This window comes from Manacus vitellinus, unplaced genomic scaffold, assembly GCF_001715985.3.
Source record: "Manacus vitellinus isolate BGI_N305 unplaced genomic scaffold, ASM171598v3 scaffold_6_pilon, whole genome shotgun sequence".
Classification (NCBI taxonomy): domain Eukaryota; kingdom Metazoa; phylum Chordata; class Aves; order Passeriformes; family Pipridae; genus Manacus; species Manacus vitellinus.
The window spans coordinates 1,198,422-1,215,691 of record NW_021940750.1 but is presented as its reverse complement, the minus strand read 5'-3'; the positions used below and the strand labels follow the sequence as shown (position 1 = coordinate 1,215,691).

Below are 17,270 nucleotides of genomic sequence, written 5' to 3'. Positions count from 1 at the left end.
CACACACACACACACACACACACACACACGCAGATGCACACTCTCCGTGGCCCTTTCCGTGGTGGCAGAGAAGAGCACGAAGCTGCGCTGCCTTCTGTCCCAGTCCAGCCACCCGCTGGGGCTGTGCCACCCGTACAGCGCGTACGGCCCCGGGGCTTATCCCGCCCTTCCAGGAGGGAGCCTGAGATGGGAAGGAGGTGGGACAGGGGAGGTGTGGGAGGCTGAAGTCCTGAAATAGCTCATGGTTGAGATGTAGTGCCTGAACAGGCTGGAGGGCGGGAGTGGCTGAGGAAGAAGAAAAATCAGTGGCGTCTTGGTGCAATGTGCGGGTCAACCTAAATGCAAGAGAAGTCCCGTGGAGGTGGAGGGAACCACTGTTTTTAAAGAGAGCATCCTGCAGCTCTCAGTGTCAAAATCTTTTTCTAGAAAACAAACCTTTCATACCATTTCTTTGACAATGACTTAATTTCAAGCAGTAAGAAACATTCTCTAGATGAGGTTTTTTGGAGCATACATCTGTGAGATTGACAACAGGTAGAACAGGGGGCAGTTTTGATGTTGCCTTTCCTTTCTCCCCTGCACTGGCAAACAGGTCATACCTGTTGCTCTCTTCCTCTTGCTGTTTCTCCAGCTGCTGCCAGAGCCACTCAAGCTGGTGACACCTGTATTCATGAGTATCTACACATAGCTTTGCCACCAAACAGTTTTCAGGAACTTCCATCTTCCCATGCCACCCTTGCCTCTGCTAAAGCACTGCTGCCAGGCTGCAGCCATGTGCCAGTTCCCCTCACTCTCTCCTTTCCATGACTTTCCACACACCATGTTCTCCTCCAGGAGGTGGAGAACCAACATGCTACAGATCTGCCAAACCTCAACATGCTACAGATCTGGCTACCATTTAGAGATCCCACTCCTGCAGACTGCTTACTATGAACTGAATGGATTTACAAGAGCTCTACAATTTCTCTCTCCTTGTCCTATTCCATGTTTCCTAACCTTTTGCTGCTCATTGTTCATAAAGCATGAGCTTCTCAATGCAGGGATTACATTTGCAAGAGTTTGGAAAGATCTCATGCAAGGTGCCACCCTAATTGCAACAGGTAAGTAGTACCTCGAGTGTTGTACCTTGAGGCCTCAACCCAGCCATGGTTGATTGCAGTTACAAGGACTATTGCAACCTCAAAGTTCTCATTTAGAAACGAGATGCTTTTGTATGACGTCAATTATCTCATAGAAAGACCTGTGTGTCCTGAGATACATGAGGTTGAACTTAATGACCTTTCATGTTTCATGCTAAGGGAAATAAGACCAAAGAAATTAAATGAAAACATGCTTTGATAGGTTTATCCCTTTTATTAGTTTAATAAAAATAAATATGTTTTACATTTCCTGTTGTTAAATATATATACACACAAAATAGCTTTTCACATAGATTCATAATTAATAGAAATCAAAGGCTTCTGTTCTACTTGTGGAAAACAATTAAATTCATAGCAGGATTCCAATTCCATTGGATTCAACAATATACTGTCTGCAGTGATGTTGATTGAAACTATCATACACTTCACAATGAAAAACGTGTCAAGTCTCTGTCTTATTGGCTGACCTGTAGGTTTACAGCTGACTTTTAGAAATTAGTCTTTACCATACAGCATTTACATCAGACCTAATAGAAGGAAACATTGCTGGATTTTGTTCAATTCCACAACAGGGGGAATCCAACCTCATGGTGACTTAGCCCACTGGGTCTTTTTCTTTGCTTTTGTTTGTCAGTCACTCAACTGTGAAAGTGACATTGTAGAGGATCCAGGTTTCACCAATTTTTTCCTGATTTTTTTCCAAGAGTGGCCACCTATTGCTTACTGGACACCATTTTTAGAATAGTGTGATATGCTAGGGCTAACTCTTGCCGTTACACAGGAAAAATCCTCATAGGCCTCACCAAGTGTATATTTGACATAACACCCTCCAAAGACAGGATTTTGATTACAAGTAAGTGCAAAATGCTGGGATTATTTTCCTCTTGTTCCATACTAGTTTTTCCTTAATTTGTAAACCTCCTGTAATCTGTTTAAAGAATCTTGGCATTTCTGCATAAACACTCCTGTGTTGGAAAGAAACAATGTTGTTACAGCAAGAGAAAAGAACAGGTAATCAGAGGGAGGTTTGAGTATCACTCTCAATGGGATCATAGTGCAATTGTAAATTGTTAGAAAGAACACGTGCTTGCTGTGACCACATCACACTATTTTCTTCCACTGGCTGTCAAAGCAGTTCTCAAACTGTTTGCAGGATATGTGACACACTGCTGATTCTCACTCTTTTGTCCTCCAGAGGACCAAGCAACAAAGAGACAGGATATGGCACAAGCATCTGAAAAGAGAAAAGGTACCAGTTTGCCCAGAGTAAGAGATCTACTACAAGTTGAAGACAACACAAGAGCTGCAGTGTCACCAAGAGTTGAGAACAGAAGTGGACTGGGCAGCTGGACAGTGTATGTAGAGGCTGGAGAAAAGGAGATGGGTGTTGAATAACCTGCTGAAGGGAGCAGGCAGCTTCCTACTGGACATTCACATAAGCCACACTGCAGTTACTAAGGGGATGCTGCCAATTACAAATCGGTCAGAAATAGGGAAGTAAGTACATGGGTGCCATGGAAGATGTGTTGGCCTTTGTCAGAGCCTGCCCATCTTTTATTATAATGTCTACTCCCCACTGCACTGCAGTTGTGCTGTTCCTGAGACCTCTTCTCTGAACAACCTTCTTGTCGTGGGTCAGGACAGAACCTGCCCCGCTGTTCTGTCGAGGGAACTGATAAATCCGTTGACAGAGAAGCATAGATACAGCAAGGCAGCCCTTAGGTTTTGTGTGTTAAAAAATAATACTAGTTATTCAACAGTGTTGCTATTTTTTATGCTACTCTGTTCAGAGAGAAAGGCAGTCCTCTGAGAAGCTTACAGTCTACATTTAGAAGAAGATGAGTCACAGGCAGGGAAAGGGACTCACTGGAAGGGAAAGAACTATACAAAGGTCAAGTGAGGGGTTTTGGATCTCTTGCTTATGGGTGTTCCTAGGCAACAGGCATATCCCCCTTATCAGGGTCAATCCCAGTATTCCCCTGAGCTTTGCAGGTCTGTTCCCATTTGCCTTAAGCAGCAGCAAATCCCAAAGGAGCACTCAGTCAGCTGAGCTGATAGAACAGGTAGGCATTTTGAATGTACTCACACATCAACATGCATACACGCATATATATGAAGATACCTTGCAAAGGCCCCAGAGATCCATATTTCCACAGCATCTTTTATCAGTTCAGGCATGTAGTCAGTTCCAGATGACTGCCAATGCAACCCGGGTCAGGATGGTGATGCAAGCCTAAGTCAACCCACAAGTCGGCTACATTGCTCCATCACATGGAAGGTGGCCAAGCTGTATGGCAGATCACAGGAGAGACAAAAGAGAAGTATTGAGGAAAGCTAAAGGAGTAAAGACATGCATGAGTAAAAAATGCAACAATAATGAACAAAAAATAAGGATGTAGAACTACAGAGAGGAATATATCAAAAGGAGACAAAGCTCTGCAGCAACTCTTAGAGCAGAATGGGGGACTGCTGGTTATCTGGGATATGTCACGTGTTTTTCGTGCCACTGAGAAGAAGTGTAGTCATTTGTTTCATTAAATGGCATTCTTGTACCCAACACTAATTTTATCCCTTTACAAATATGTTTTTCAGTCTAGCAAGTCAAGAGCAGCTCTCCTTTCTGTACAGTCATTCTGCTCTCATGCCTCTGTTATCATTACTCACACTTACTGAGGTGAGGCCAGATTCAAAAAAGGGCCTGGCTCTTGCAGTGCTGAGCACTGCAGCATGTCTTTGCCTAAATCCACTGCCTCAAATTACGACACCCTGCCCCAGTGCACACTGAAGGCAAAAAGTAGAATACCTAAGAACATAATCTTCATTATCCATCCTGTTTTATGAAGATGTCTACAAGAACCAGTTATACATGTCAACAAATCTCTCAAGACACCTTGTCCACTGCTGAGTTGATCCTAACGCTGGGGTGAGGCAAGATACCTTGTGTGGAATTCTCAACCCTCAGCCTTTCCTTAGGCACCCACTCCATCTCCTTGCAGGGGTCATCATACCCCGCTAAATCCGCATGCTATTTAGCACTCACCCAGGAACTCAGTTTTCCCTGAAAGGGCAGCAAAGTATTTTAACAGCATGGTACAGATGTGTGCTGGGTGAAGTGATCTTGTTGAAGCTCTTGCATAGCACACAGAATCATAGAATCAATCATCTTATCATAGAACCACAGAATGGTTTGGGCTGGAAGGGACCTTAAAGATCATCTAGTTCCAACCCTCCCTGCTGTGGGCATGGACACCTTTTACCAGACCAGGTGGCTCAGAGCCCCATCCAACCTGCCCTTGAAAACTCACAGGGATGGGGCATCCACAACTTCTCTGGGCAACCCATTCCACTGCCTCACCACCCTCAGTAAAAAAATTTTTCCTAATAACTGGTTTTCCATCATCTGCAATGATGTGAGGGAAAGCCAGCGGGACTGGAGGGGCTGGGGCAGACATTCTCAGTGCCATCCCTGTGCATAAATCTTAAACATGTGTTAAAGCCATGTATTTGGGCAACTCTGAAAACAGGTATTTATGTAAGCCTCTTCCCTCCAAGCAGGTGCTTGGGGATCCATGTTTCAGACTTGGGCCTTGCCAGCAGCAGCCCAAGTCTGGGGCTCCCGCTGTCAGCCCTACAGTACTCCCATGGGCCTAACACAGGGCACCTCAGCACTTGTGAGAAGGGGCACCAGGCACTGAACAAGCACAGAAGAGCTGATTGTCCCTGCTCTGCAGAGCTTACAGGAGAAAATGAGCCAGAGAGCAGTTGGTTGAGAGAAAGGGACGGAACTGGTAACATAAAGTGCCATAATAAATAAGCAAGTAGGCACAGATTTTGATTAGTGTGTCACTCATCCTGCAGTTGCACACTTTTGACTGTAGTTTATGTGAGAAGGAGAGGGACCTGCAAACACAAGCCAGCTTTGAAACACAAGTCTTAGCTTTGAAATTGAGCCATTCAGGCATTTGAGGTTACTACACTGTGTAGCAGCTATACACTCCTTGTTTCTTAAATAAATTTTGGCATCAGCAACCTGTCCTTCTGCTTTAGGGAATAAAGTCCAAAATTTCTCAACAACAAAACACTCCAGACAAATGTAGCAATGGAAGATAAACAGAACCTAAAGCCAGACAGTAGTTGGCATATTAACTAGTTGAGTCTATAGATTGTAAATTTAGCATGTCAAGCAGATGTACACAGCTCTTTATGAGAAGGTCTGTTCAGCTTCCCTTACAAACAGAAAACAAGACAAATGGCACTATAAACTTCTAGTACTTTGTACAGGGTTTTTTCACTTTTACCTACTGTGGATTAACAGGTGAGTCTCCTGTAAAATCTCAAAATTGCTCTTTTTATTGCCATTCCCCATTTAGAGTTTTCAGAAGTGATTACAATGGGGAGCTCCAGATCCTCTCATCATGCAAACTAAGGAAAGTCTTGAGTAGGACATGCATATAAAGTGGTTGTTTTTTTTTAATCACCAGCAACACTGGAAATCAAGTACTACTAAAAAAAAATTCTAATAGTTGTGCATGCTGCAAATCCAAGTGCAGCATGTGTTTACTGGAGAGACATAATATGGCCATGGCAACAGAAGATTAACCATCTTCAATCCTACAGCCCACTGAAATATATTGATTTTGAGCTGAAAATATCATCTGTAGAAATGAAATACTGTGTGCTCATTGTTTAATCCTTGATGTCTCTTCTACCTAGTTTCGTAACTGTAGATAAGTGATACAGATACTTGTCCACATAAAATGAACAAAGTTCAGGAATGCATGTCCCTCACACCACTGCCAACACTGAGTCTCACCTTGCATCATACAATCACTTTCAGACACAGATGATAGACTACATTTGTTAATAAACCTCTGTCTCCTCATCTATAACCCATTATTCATCCACTGCACTGTATTATATACACTCAACCCTCTTTCACAGCATCCTTTTGTGGAGCGTATTGAATGTGAGATTGTGTCTATAGCTCTCCCTCCACTCTGCTCCACCACATCTCTGAAAGAGACTACCTAGCACAAGCTGGTACATTCCCAAGAGACAGAAATCATGTGACATTTCCTCTCTTTCACATAACAATTTACCTCTTCCATCATCATATCCTTTTTAAAAAAATCCATCATCCTCAAGTCTCTCATTAAAGACTCACTTGCCAGACAGTTCTGGTGCACCTGGTACTTGTAGAAGACTTTGTCTTGGCCACTCCCAGTATTTCACAAACATGAATTAAGTTTTGAAGAATGCCTGTTAAGTGCAGTGTATCACTTCCAGAGGAAATGGGATGGTAGAAAGTTCAGTTAGGACCCCACCAGTGGCAAAAGTTGATAGCAAAGAAAACCCAACCTGTTTCCTATTTATCTTTAACACCCAATTATGCATCCATATGTTTTTCTTCGAATTCTCCATACTTCTTTAAAATGTCCAGCTTTTAGATTTCCTAAAGAGTCCTACCATTAGTTTTAACCATTAAAGTTAGCATTTCAAAACCACCCTTGTTTAAAAACAATGTAAGACCAAAGACACCACAACGTTTCCACCAAGAACACCATCTATTCAGGGGGTGTAAAACACTACCCCTCTGGAGACATCAATGGAAATCTGAAGATTTACAGCAGCAATGACCTGGCTCCAAAGCATTCCTACAAATAATAATTAAAAACAAACATCAAAAATAAAAAACCCCAACCCAGAAATGCTGCTGCAGGCTGCCTTGAACCATCCCTTTCCCAGTCTACTGCTACCAATTCAAGCTTGAGCATACTTTGATTTTGTTCAGCGTTTAAGTTTCCAGTTCTTCTATATATTGATCCTCTGTTACTTTTGCTCATCAGCCAGCATGCACAGCAAATCAGGTTTGTAGGTATATATACATTGGTGAGTATACATATGTATATATTCTGCCCAGACTTGTTTACATAGAACCAGCCAAAGAATAGACTCGCCCTACTCAGTACATCTAATTTTTGTTTAATATTAAAATATTAGTTGTTTTGCTTTTGTTATTGAATCACACAAATATCATTATCAACCTTGTCTCATAAATGCTTCTCACTTCCATGAATTTTCTCCTCCAATTAGTACTATTTCAAGAGGCAATGCAGCACAAGAGAACGAGAAATTGGTGACACTAGAGGAAGTGCCTCTTTTTGCAGTGGAAAGCCTTGGAGGATGACACAGGCAAAAGAGGTCAGAAAATCCTACTTTGCTGAAGACCTAACACTGTGTTCCCACCATTTCAATGGGAAAGTACATGACTTTCTTCCAGCTCAAAAAGGTCAAGAAAAGAACAAGAGAAAGAACCTGAAGAATCTGCTATGTACAGGAATTATTTTCGTTAAAGAATCAGAGTCATGATGGAAGAGAGAAATATTTTTCAGGAATCTGGGTTAGATAACAACCAGGCATGTTTCATTCCATACTCATACAATCACTTTCATGGTCTCACTTCTGCCCTGTAAGCCTCAAGATTGAATCCGTAGCTCAAATCCCACATTACAGAAAAAATGTGCAAGAAACAATTTAGAAATAATACATATTTATTTTTTTGTCTTCCAAGTCTTTTGTGCTGTCTCATACCAAATAAGCCTTCCATTTTCATTACTTGTTTCCCTCTAGGCATATGAAGGAAGTTTAATCCCTATAATCCATTCATTCCTTTGCTTCAGCAACTATTGAAAGTGCCACTGGTAGCACTTAATGCATAAATTGATGATTAGATTGATTTTATCACTTAGTTTTCTATTGACCACTGAATGGAAAGTTACATCCTTAAAACATATTATATTATTTCTCTTTGAATAACCTGCTACAGATGTGGACTGAGAAATAAAATTAAAATGGATGGCTGAGCAATGATTGCTTAACTCCCTGCTTTGAGGAGATTTCCCAAATAGCAAAAACTCCAAGTAAAGACCTAAATTGTCTGCCTAGAGGATGGTAGCCTTGCTGAAAAGCAATGTTCTTTAATCATTAGGTTCTTCTGTCATTTTTTCAGTGCTGCACTAAATGCTGTATGTAAAAACTATGGAGTTCAAAAGGCAAAAAAAAAGACACAAGGTCTCACACCTAAGGAAGCTGATTACACCTTCCTTTTTTAGAATGCAACATTGCCTTGCCCTAGATGACTTGAGTTTTTTCATTTAAATATATTCCAAAAAATTTTTTCATGAAGACTTCTACAAGTAGCCCATCCAGGGGCAAGATGTCAAGCAGCACTGCGTGAATACACCTTCAGCATGGTGTCCAAACCACACATACAATTCATAGCAAATATAACCAAACTACTCTGCCTCTATTAAAGTGCTCAAAGAAAAGAATTAATTAACAAAAAACACATTAAGATGACAAAAACCAGCAGCACTTTCAAAGTGGACCTACCGTAAATGAACATATCCATCTCAGAATCCATTTTACTGATAAACAAGAATGCAGAATTATGTGAGGGGATATCCAGGATTCATGAATCAAATTCCCCAATACTACACAGAACCCAATACTGATGTTCTTTTCTGGATACATCTAACTTCATTTAAAAAGAAATTTAAGCTTCTCATTTGCAACTGCTTTAGAATATTGTTGGTCTGATAGTTAGAGCTCTTCCTGCAATTTTCAGCAAACTCTACCCCTTATCCCCTTTGCATGCATTTGTTTTGCTTCTTTACTCTAATCTTGAGCTCACATAATTATTTTCCTTCCCTATATAAAAACAGTGTAATTGTCACTTCTGTGCCTTTCCGTTAAGCCTCTCTATTCCTCTTAACATCCATGTGGTCCTTTTCTGCATCTGTTCCATCCATCTGTTTGAATCCATTTAATCTGAATGTGGGTGCTATTTGGGCTCCAGATAGGGTCTTACTAATGCCATATACTTTGACAGTAATATATCCTATACACACAGTAAATCCATCCCATAATGCTTTCTAGGACACCACCTTTTTTTTCCTCAGCCACGTCACATAGCAGCATGCTATCATTCTGCTGCTGACTACTGCACCAACTACCAACTCACCACTGAAGCGACGAACTCTTTCAGAATAAATTGTGATTAGTTTCTATTTGCATCACTAAATCTCATCTAATTCTATTAATCGCAGTTTTGATTTATCTTGTTGGTGCATGGGATATTCCAATCTTCCTCTCTATCAATACAGTCCACTTTTTTTTTTGTCATAAGATTTTATCACCATTCTACTTTTTCACTGGTGTCACTAGGGAAAGAATTCCAATACACTTTGAAAACACAAGTTTGAAGCCTTCTTTCCAGTCAGTGCATTCCAAAGTTAGCTTACAATGTAATTAATCAAAATCTTTTCCATTTTACATGATTTCCTCACGTTGTACAGTACCGGTTTCCTCACAATGAAACATGTAAGGTAACAAGTTAGTCTAGCACTTTCTTTTGCTAAAACTGTGTTGCATTTCAAGTCACCTTTAATTTCTCTGTGATTTTATTTCACTCTTCAAAAATTGTCCTACAGCTAAGTTTACAGTGGCTGTCAGATTAGACCACCTGTATCACTAACCTTGTCTTTCTTTTGGGTACCCTCAACTATTTGACCACCTTTGCATGTAGCTTCCACTGCTTATACAGTCTTTACAGTTACATTATACATTTTTGGAAAGGGGATATGTTGTATTTATTGTGCTAATGCACAAGTGCAGTGTTAATGCATTGCCACTAAAATAAAACAGAATCCAGTAAAATTTCCTACTGCAAAACTGGAAAAACAGTGGTTCTTTTCAGAATGGGAATAGAGTGGGCCTAATAAGTTTAAAACATATGACAGTATTTACATTTTCCTTGTCTTGATCTTTTATATTTTGTTTTGTTCTGGACTTGCTGATTTTGTATCTCAAGTCATCTTCAGCAGCTTAACTCCCCAAGTCCAAACCACCAGGTGTTACAAAGCTGGCACTTAAGGCACTTACCCCTTTTCTCTGTCTACCCAACAATTTTTTTTTTTTTTTACAAGAAAAACAATGGGTTTTTTCCTCCACTGGAACAATAACTTCCCCTAAAAAATAATTTAAAAAAAAATCACTTCTTTGTTTTCTTTCTTCTGAGAATGACACCCATCTATGTATACATTAGGGACTGTATTTCACGTGATGATTACTGGCAAAATCTGCTTTCAGACACACAAATGTTTGTAGAGCTCCTCACACCTCCTCTCAAAACTGAACTGCAACATGTGCAATAGGAAACAAACCCACTGTGGCATAGTTCCTTTCTTTTCTTCTTTTGTTTGAGCTCAATAGTATTATTTTCTTCGTACTTCTTTATTAGTTAACAAATAAATTATGTTTACTTCTGAATCTCAAGAGGATTACTATTAAAAAGGAAAATAACCTAATAACCATGTTTCGCTCCCATGAGAAGCATGTTCAGCCCCAAGTTCAGCTGACTGCTGATGCATGGCACCACTGTATTTCAAGACTTGCTGCCAAAAAGTAAGGAGGAAAACAAGAATCCAAACAAAATTTACCAAACTCACTTCAGACTGATTTATTACTTGTCATTCCTTTCATACATACAGTAAGGTATCTCCAGTTAATTAACAAGTTATTTTAAAACATGAGAATGTTTAACAAGAAGCTGATTTTGCATTTTGGGCCCACTATTGCCACAAATTAAATTAACACGTAGTATATTTCCTCCTCTTTCTTCCCTCCCCACTTTGTCCACAGAGAAAAAACCCTGCTATGAGGTAGACTGCTGAGTCCTGCTTGCTTCCTGGGTTTGTCCCTCCGTAACTTCAACACACTTCAGCACGTTTAAGCATCTTAATTCTTCCATTTCACATTAAGAAAAAAACAACCAACCAACCAAACCCAAACTTGCAGATAAAAAACGCGACCTCCTCCTGCCACGTGCATGCCTTTGCTATCCACGCAGGCTGACTGGCGGCGGAGGCCGCAGGAAAGTATCTGTGCTCGGCACAAAGTGGAAGCCCAGCCCCGCACACGCAGCGAGCCCGTAAGCCAGTGCCTCGGCCCCGAGCGGCCGCAGGTGCGGCGAGAGCCCCGGAGCCAGCGCGGAGGAGCCGCGCCCGTCGTTTAACCAAAGCGAATCCCTCCCCAGAGGAAACGGGTTGGGGGAGCCCCGCCAGCCCGGCCGGTGACCCCGCCCTGCGGCACCGCCGCCCAGCCTGGCCCGGGCGCGGAGCCGCGGGCGGCACAGGCAGGCCCCGGCAGCCCAGCCCGCCGACACCGGGACAGGGCAGGGCTGGCCGCACCCCCCGCCCCGCGGAAGGAGGGAACCGCCACTGAGCTACCGGCGCCCGAGGAGCGCACCCGGCCGGGCCGCGCCCCGAGCGCTGCTCAGGCGCGGGGCAAGGCCGGCGCTCCCCGAGCTTCCCGGCCGGCACGGGCCGCCCCAGCGCGCGGCTGAGTGCGGGTGGACCGGCCCGGCGGGACAGTGACGGCCCCACCACCCTGAGCCAAGCGGCGCCGTCACAGGCGCTCCCGTCACATCCCGGCCGTTCCCGCCAGTTCCCGTCATGCCGCGGCGCCTACAAGTCCCGCCGGCCCCCGGCCCCGCCGTCATTAACCCTCTGCGGCTCTGAGCGCCTTTGCCGGCCCGCCCGGCCCCCCCGCCCCGCCTCGGCGGCTGCCCAGCGGGTCCCGTCCCGAGCCCCCGGCACGGCTCCTGTGCGGCCCCAGGAGGAACGGCTGCCTCCGCCCCGGTCCGGAGGCGGCGGAGCTCGCTCCGAGCGGCCCGGCCCGGCCCGCCCAGCGGCGGCCCCGGGCCGCTGATGCTGGGGCGGCTTTCGGTGCTCCCGCACTGAGGTTTCTGGTCCCCAACCACAGTTTTTTGTTGCTGGTATTAACCTCACGCTCCCTGCCGGATGATAAAAAGCAGTCGAAATACCTTCTACCAACTGTTTGGTTTTTTAATTTGTTTGTTTTGTTTAAGAAGGCAAATTGCAATAAGCAAATTAACTCAAAAATAGCTTTACAACCCCCAGAAAACTTTGGGACAAAGTTACTGGGAAATGCGGAGCTATCCGGCAGTGAAACGAATGCGAAAACTCAGTAACACATTCCTATTCTATCCTCCTTCCCATACACTCTTCATACAGGTGCTCAGTATACATATGACTAACACATATAGCAGTTTGTCAGCTCCTCTCTTAAAATAAGTAGCAAACAATGTGCATGCAACTAACCTGCTGTGATCTAAAAAATAACCCAGAGTGTCATAATCCATTTATAAAATAAGTGAGGGACGGGGCGTGGGGGGTGCAGATATCACAAGTTCAGACAGAAGCAGCACCTCAGAGGAAAATCCACTGGGTCTCACCCGACCCCCTCCACAGCCCAGCACCGCACCCCGAAACACACCCCATGCACACAGCTCATTCCCTATACTTCCATTTAAATGGCAATTTTGTTTTTTTATGAAAGCCTCGTGCAGCAAATACAAGTCAAATGGCTCTAATTTGTAGTGCTACAAACTGTAACATGCCCAGACGTGTTGCTGCCTGACAGACTACACAGAAATCTGGCTTAGGCTCCAACCTCTGAAACAAATGCAAATATCCAGAAACATTCTGCTATTTCTCCAAAATTAAATTACAAGTGAAACAAACCTACTGCCAGATTTTTCATATAAATACTTCTTTTTAAAAAATAAATCACTAAAAATTTATTATTTATTTCAAACCATAAACAACACAGAGGAAAGAGACACATACGTTTTCCTTTTTAGAAAAAAAGAACTATCTATGAGAAAAGCACATATGTAGCTCCTTTTTAAAGTTTATTTTTTAATACTCTGTGCCTTAAATCAGCATAACAAGCCTATAGATTTATCTAGAGAAATCACAATTAGAAAATCTTTTAATGTTGCACTGTTTTTCGGACACTTATAGGAGGTTTTTAAAGACAATTCACAGCCATGGTATTTCAAACGGCTTCAGTACAATTATTTAGAATTTACTCCTTACTATAGCAATTTCTACTTTGGTATATATTTCAAAATTTCCTTGGAAAACACAATCAATTCCCATCTAGCTTAGCGTACCTACACTGTTACCTCTTTTTCTACATTTTCTCTTTACAAATCAACCACAAACATTTTATAAGTGTTTACATATACATAATAAAGTAATGAAAAGGACAACACAACAAGAGAAATGCTCAAAACCAAACTTAAGGTGTAAATGACCTCCTCCCATGTTCCAGACGTACCTACAAAAATCCCTGCTCACTGGTACAGGATTATACATTTCATTATGAGTTCAGCCTTTTTATATTTCGTACTATTTTAACACTCTAAATTTATAGATTTTTAAAATTGGCATGTTAAAAGGGCTTTATTTAAGAATTTCAATGAAAACAGTGTTATGTTTTGTCATATTACCATAATCCTTCTTTTTAAATCACTTAGAATTTCAGTATAACCTAATTAAGTAATTTTAAGTAAGTCTTAACCCAAATACATAGATCTAATAAAAATGTATTTTGCAAACAGGGAAAATAGACCTCTGAAATGTATTCCTCAGGTAGGAACAAAGATGCTGAAACATTTTCTCCCCACAAACTTTGAGATCTGAACTATTTCACAGCACTTATATTTAAAACCAAAATACTTATAAAAAAACAAAGTTCACCAAATATCAAGCATAATGTTTTATTCCAATTGTATTTATTTATTCCTTTTCTATTTGAAATAAATATTTCAATTTTCCTTGCCAAAAAGGAGAGAGAAAAGGGGAAGAAAAATACTTAAAAATCCTAACTACCTATCTTCACATATTGTTTATTTCAAAACTTTTCTAACAGCAGTTTATACTTTTTTTAGATATTGTATATTATTTTGCCTGTAGAAATATTATGATTTAGATTTTTGCCTTTTATAAGGTTACAGAATAACATTATAGCTTTTAGAGACTTCTAATATTTCTTAATCTCTCTTTTTTTTAAATACTACAAACATCTCATTTGGTAAATGGAATTTACATTTCTCTCTTGTCTAAATTATCACAGTTGAATCAACAATTCAAATCAGGAAGAAAAAGTGATGTACCATAACACAATAGCAAGTCCAACACTTTAACACAGCTCCTCTATCTATTGGTGTATAAAAAGCTTACACAGAGTATAAAATATCTCAGAAATACAGATTCTTTCCTGATCAGAAAATTTTATTTATTGATTAATTTGACCTCACGGAATTGCATTTTTTTCAAAAAACATCCTATCTCTAGCTTTATGCCATTTCCTGACTCTTGCTTAATTAACCAGCATGCTTTAAAAACAAGTCTTGTTCCTTCAACTTAATCAAAACAGACTACTTTTAACTGCTACCACATCAACTATATTTTTCAACACAATAAAGCCACGTACAATTAGAAAGATCTATTTTTTTAGCCCTGTCTTTGACCAACCACAGATTATAGCATCTACTTCCAATTTATTAGCTATTCTAATATGACGTGAACTGAAACACACACCACGACTCACAAATACATCCATCTTTCTATAGTATCCTCTCATTTGCATCTTTTAATGGGAAAATCCAGTATACTACTGCCAGGACTGCTGTTCTCCTGCAACTGACTGGACTTCAGAAAGACTTGGCATTAACTTCCCTCCCTCACAACATTTTGCCTCCTCGCCTCTCTCAAACTAAACCAAAAATATTTGTGTTTGCCTGAAATGTCAATAAACTCCAAAATCTAAAAGGCCAAAAGGTCAGGTATTATTTAATCTGAACAGAAAAGTTATTTTCTTTCTATATCAAAAGGTATCAGTAACAGCGCATTACCTGAGAAGTTATGCTCGTTTCCCTCGGACGTCTGTCCTTCTGTCCAGAACAGGGGCTGTGCCGGGCTCCCTATAATGTAAGAGAGAATAGATTAAAATTATTGTATGCCAGGACACATTTTTGGATGTTCAAATTATGTCACCCTCACAAAGCTTTGTATCTCTTGATCTGAAAAGCATTTAAGAACTCCTATTGCATTCTAATTAGAGTCCTCAAAATTGGTCTTGATAAGTCAGGTGCGCATGCCAAAAATTAGTTCCATACATGGTAAATTGAAGTACCAGATTTTCCAGACCCGTTTTTCAGTTCTTAGAGGCCCGTATAACACTGTATTAAACTGTATACCACTGCATGCTCCATCTCATTAGCAACATTTAACTGCAAGTGGCATGATCTTACATTTAAAAAGAAAAAAATAATTTATTTTACATACACTGAAAAAAATTTTTAAGCCATTTACATGAGGGACAGAGTCCTGAGATATTTCTTTGCACGGCAACTTTTTCCTTCTCTGCTTTAGAAGCTGAATACCTTCCCAGATAAATTCGGTGTCTGCTTTACCATTTTTTCTGTGGTTTGTGTTATTTTGTACTTTTTTGTGATGCTGTACAATTTCCATAGGCCTGTAGTTTTGAGACTTCTATCTCCTCCCTTCACATGCAAGGAAGATACCAGCTAAAATCACTGTCTATACACTGTTACCCCCCCCTTTTTCCCTCTATGCTTTATCAAACAAATGTGAGAGGGGAAAAAAGTTCAAGATAATGAGTCCAAATTCATTGTGCTAAATTTCAAAAAACCCCCTTTCCTTCAGTTTGTCATTTAATAAGCATTATCAATGTAAATCATGGTCAGAAAGCCTCAGCACTGGAGAGTGTAGTACTTATGACTAAACTGCCTTTTTTTAAAACAAAACAAAACAAAACAATACAAAACACCTGCCATCTCTTACCCTTCTCCGTCCACATATTTTAGCCTCCTAATACTGCTTAGATCTATAGCAGACTGTTGCTGCACATGTATTTTTCCACCCAATTTCCTAGACATTGACAAATGTGAAACAAGGAAGAATTTTGCACAATGTTAACTTATCTAAACCACTTATTTTCTCCATTCTCCCTTTTTCTCCATGACTCCCATTGCTTTTTTTTACCCTCTGGTGTTGTTTTGTTTGGTATTTGCCCACTTTTCTGTACATTTGTCTCCTGCTGATTATACTAAACGGGGCAGAGAGAACTGTCTATCTGTCTCTCCCCTTTGCTACACTGCCTCTCATTTTTTTGTGTTTTACAGATTAAACACATTCTACAGTCATTTTCATATATTTTTAAAGATACTTTTCCTTTCCCTTCTCTAGAAACTTGCTGATTACAGTCCCCAATACTTTTGCAAAGCAAGGTCAATACTGTCTTGCTCTAGCACACGCTCCTGTCAGCATATTAAGTGTACATGACTTGCAAGCCTGTGATGCAACACGTGAAAAAGGAAAATGCATGGAAAAGAAAAGGGGGTAACATTTATAGATGCCCCTAAACATCATAAATAAAAAAAATAGACATTTTTAATTGGTTCTGACTTTTTAAAGAGATACCATCATGAGAAAACATCTATCTTAGGGGAAATCTTTATCTAGATCACTAGCAACACTTTCACACACTAATAAAACTAAAGAAAATTTTACAATTCAAATTTACTGTTTAGCATCACCAGTTTAGGATTTACTTTTCTGCATTTTACTCAGCCTGGGGAGTGAGAGTTGCCTGTTGGTTTCACTTTTGTTCTCAGCTAGTTTCACTTTCATGCACTGGCAGAATCTTCTATATTTTTGGTTCAGCAATGTTAAAGATGACATTTACATCTTTAAACAATCCTCATTACACTTTTAATACAAACAATTCATGTCCATCTACTTCCCAGGACACTAAGAAAAAATTATTTTGGGGGCCTAAATATAAAGGATAGCATACTTCTAAAGGAGCAGCTTTCACCTTTCTCATGTTGGGTTGTAGTCTGCTCCTTCTTTCCCTGAAATCAATAGGAAATGTGCCATTCACTTCACTGACATCAGAATCAGGCCTCTGGGTCTGTAATCTGCAATAAAAGAATGCCAAATGCAGACCAATATATTCCTTATAACGTACAATGTTTGTCTTCAATTATTTTCCTATGCAAACTCAAGGGGAAAAAACCACCAGTTCCTGCATTTACCTTTCTGTATACTTTTAAATTAGTGACAAATACCCTTCTTGACACAGGCCACAGAAAATTAGAGGGCATCTGTTCACTTTGAGTGGTTTTCATGGGGAGGGAAATACTGTATCTCTCTGCTACCAGTTGTGAATAAC

General features: G+C 40.7%; 1 long non-coding RNA gene across 1 annotated transcript in view; it reads right to left on the bottom strand.

Annotated features, from left to right (window-relative positions):
- Positions 1–1,338: 1,338 nt before the first annotated feature.
- LOC108641385 overlaps positions 1,339–17,270 on the bottom strand; it is a 76,126-nt gene continuing 60,194 nt past the window's right edge. Inside the window, exons 3-5 of the long non-coding RNA XR_001921975.2 lie at positions 14,926–14,994; positions 3,262–3,426; positions 1,339–2,373 (exon numbers count right to left, since the gene is read on the bottom strand). This is a non-coding gene — a long non-coding RNA (uncharacterized LOC108641385). The remainder of the gene's footprint in view (positions 2,374–3,261; positions 3,427–14,925; positions 14,995–17,270) is intronic.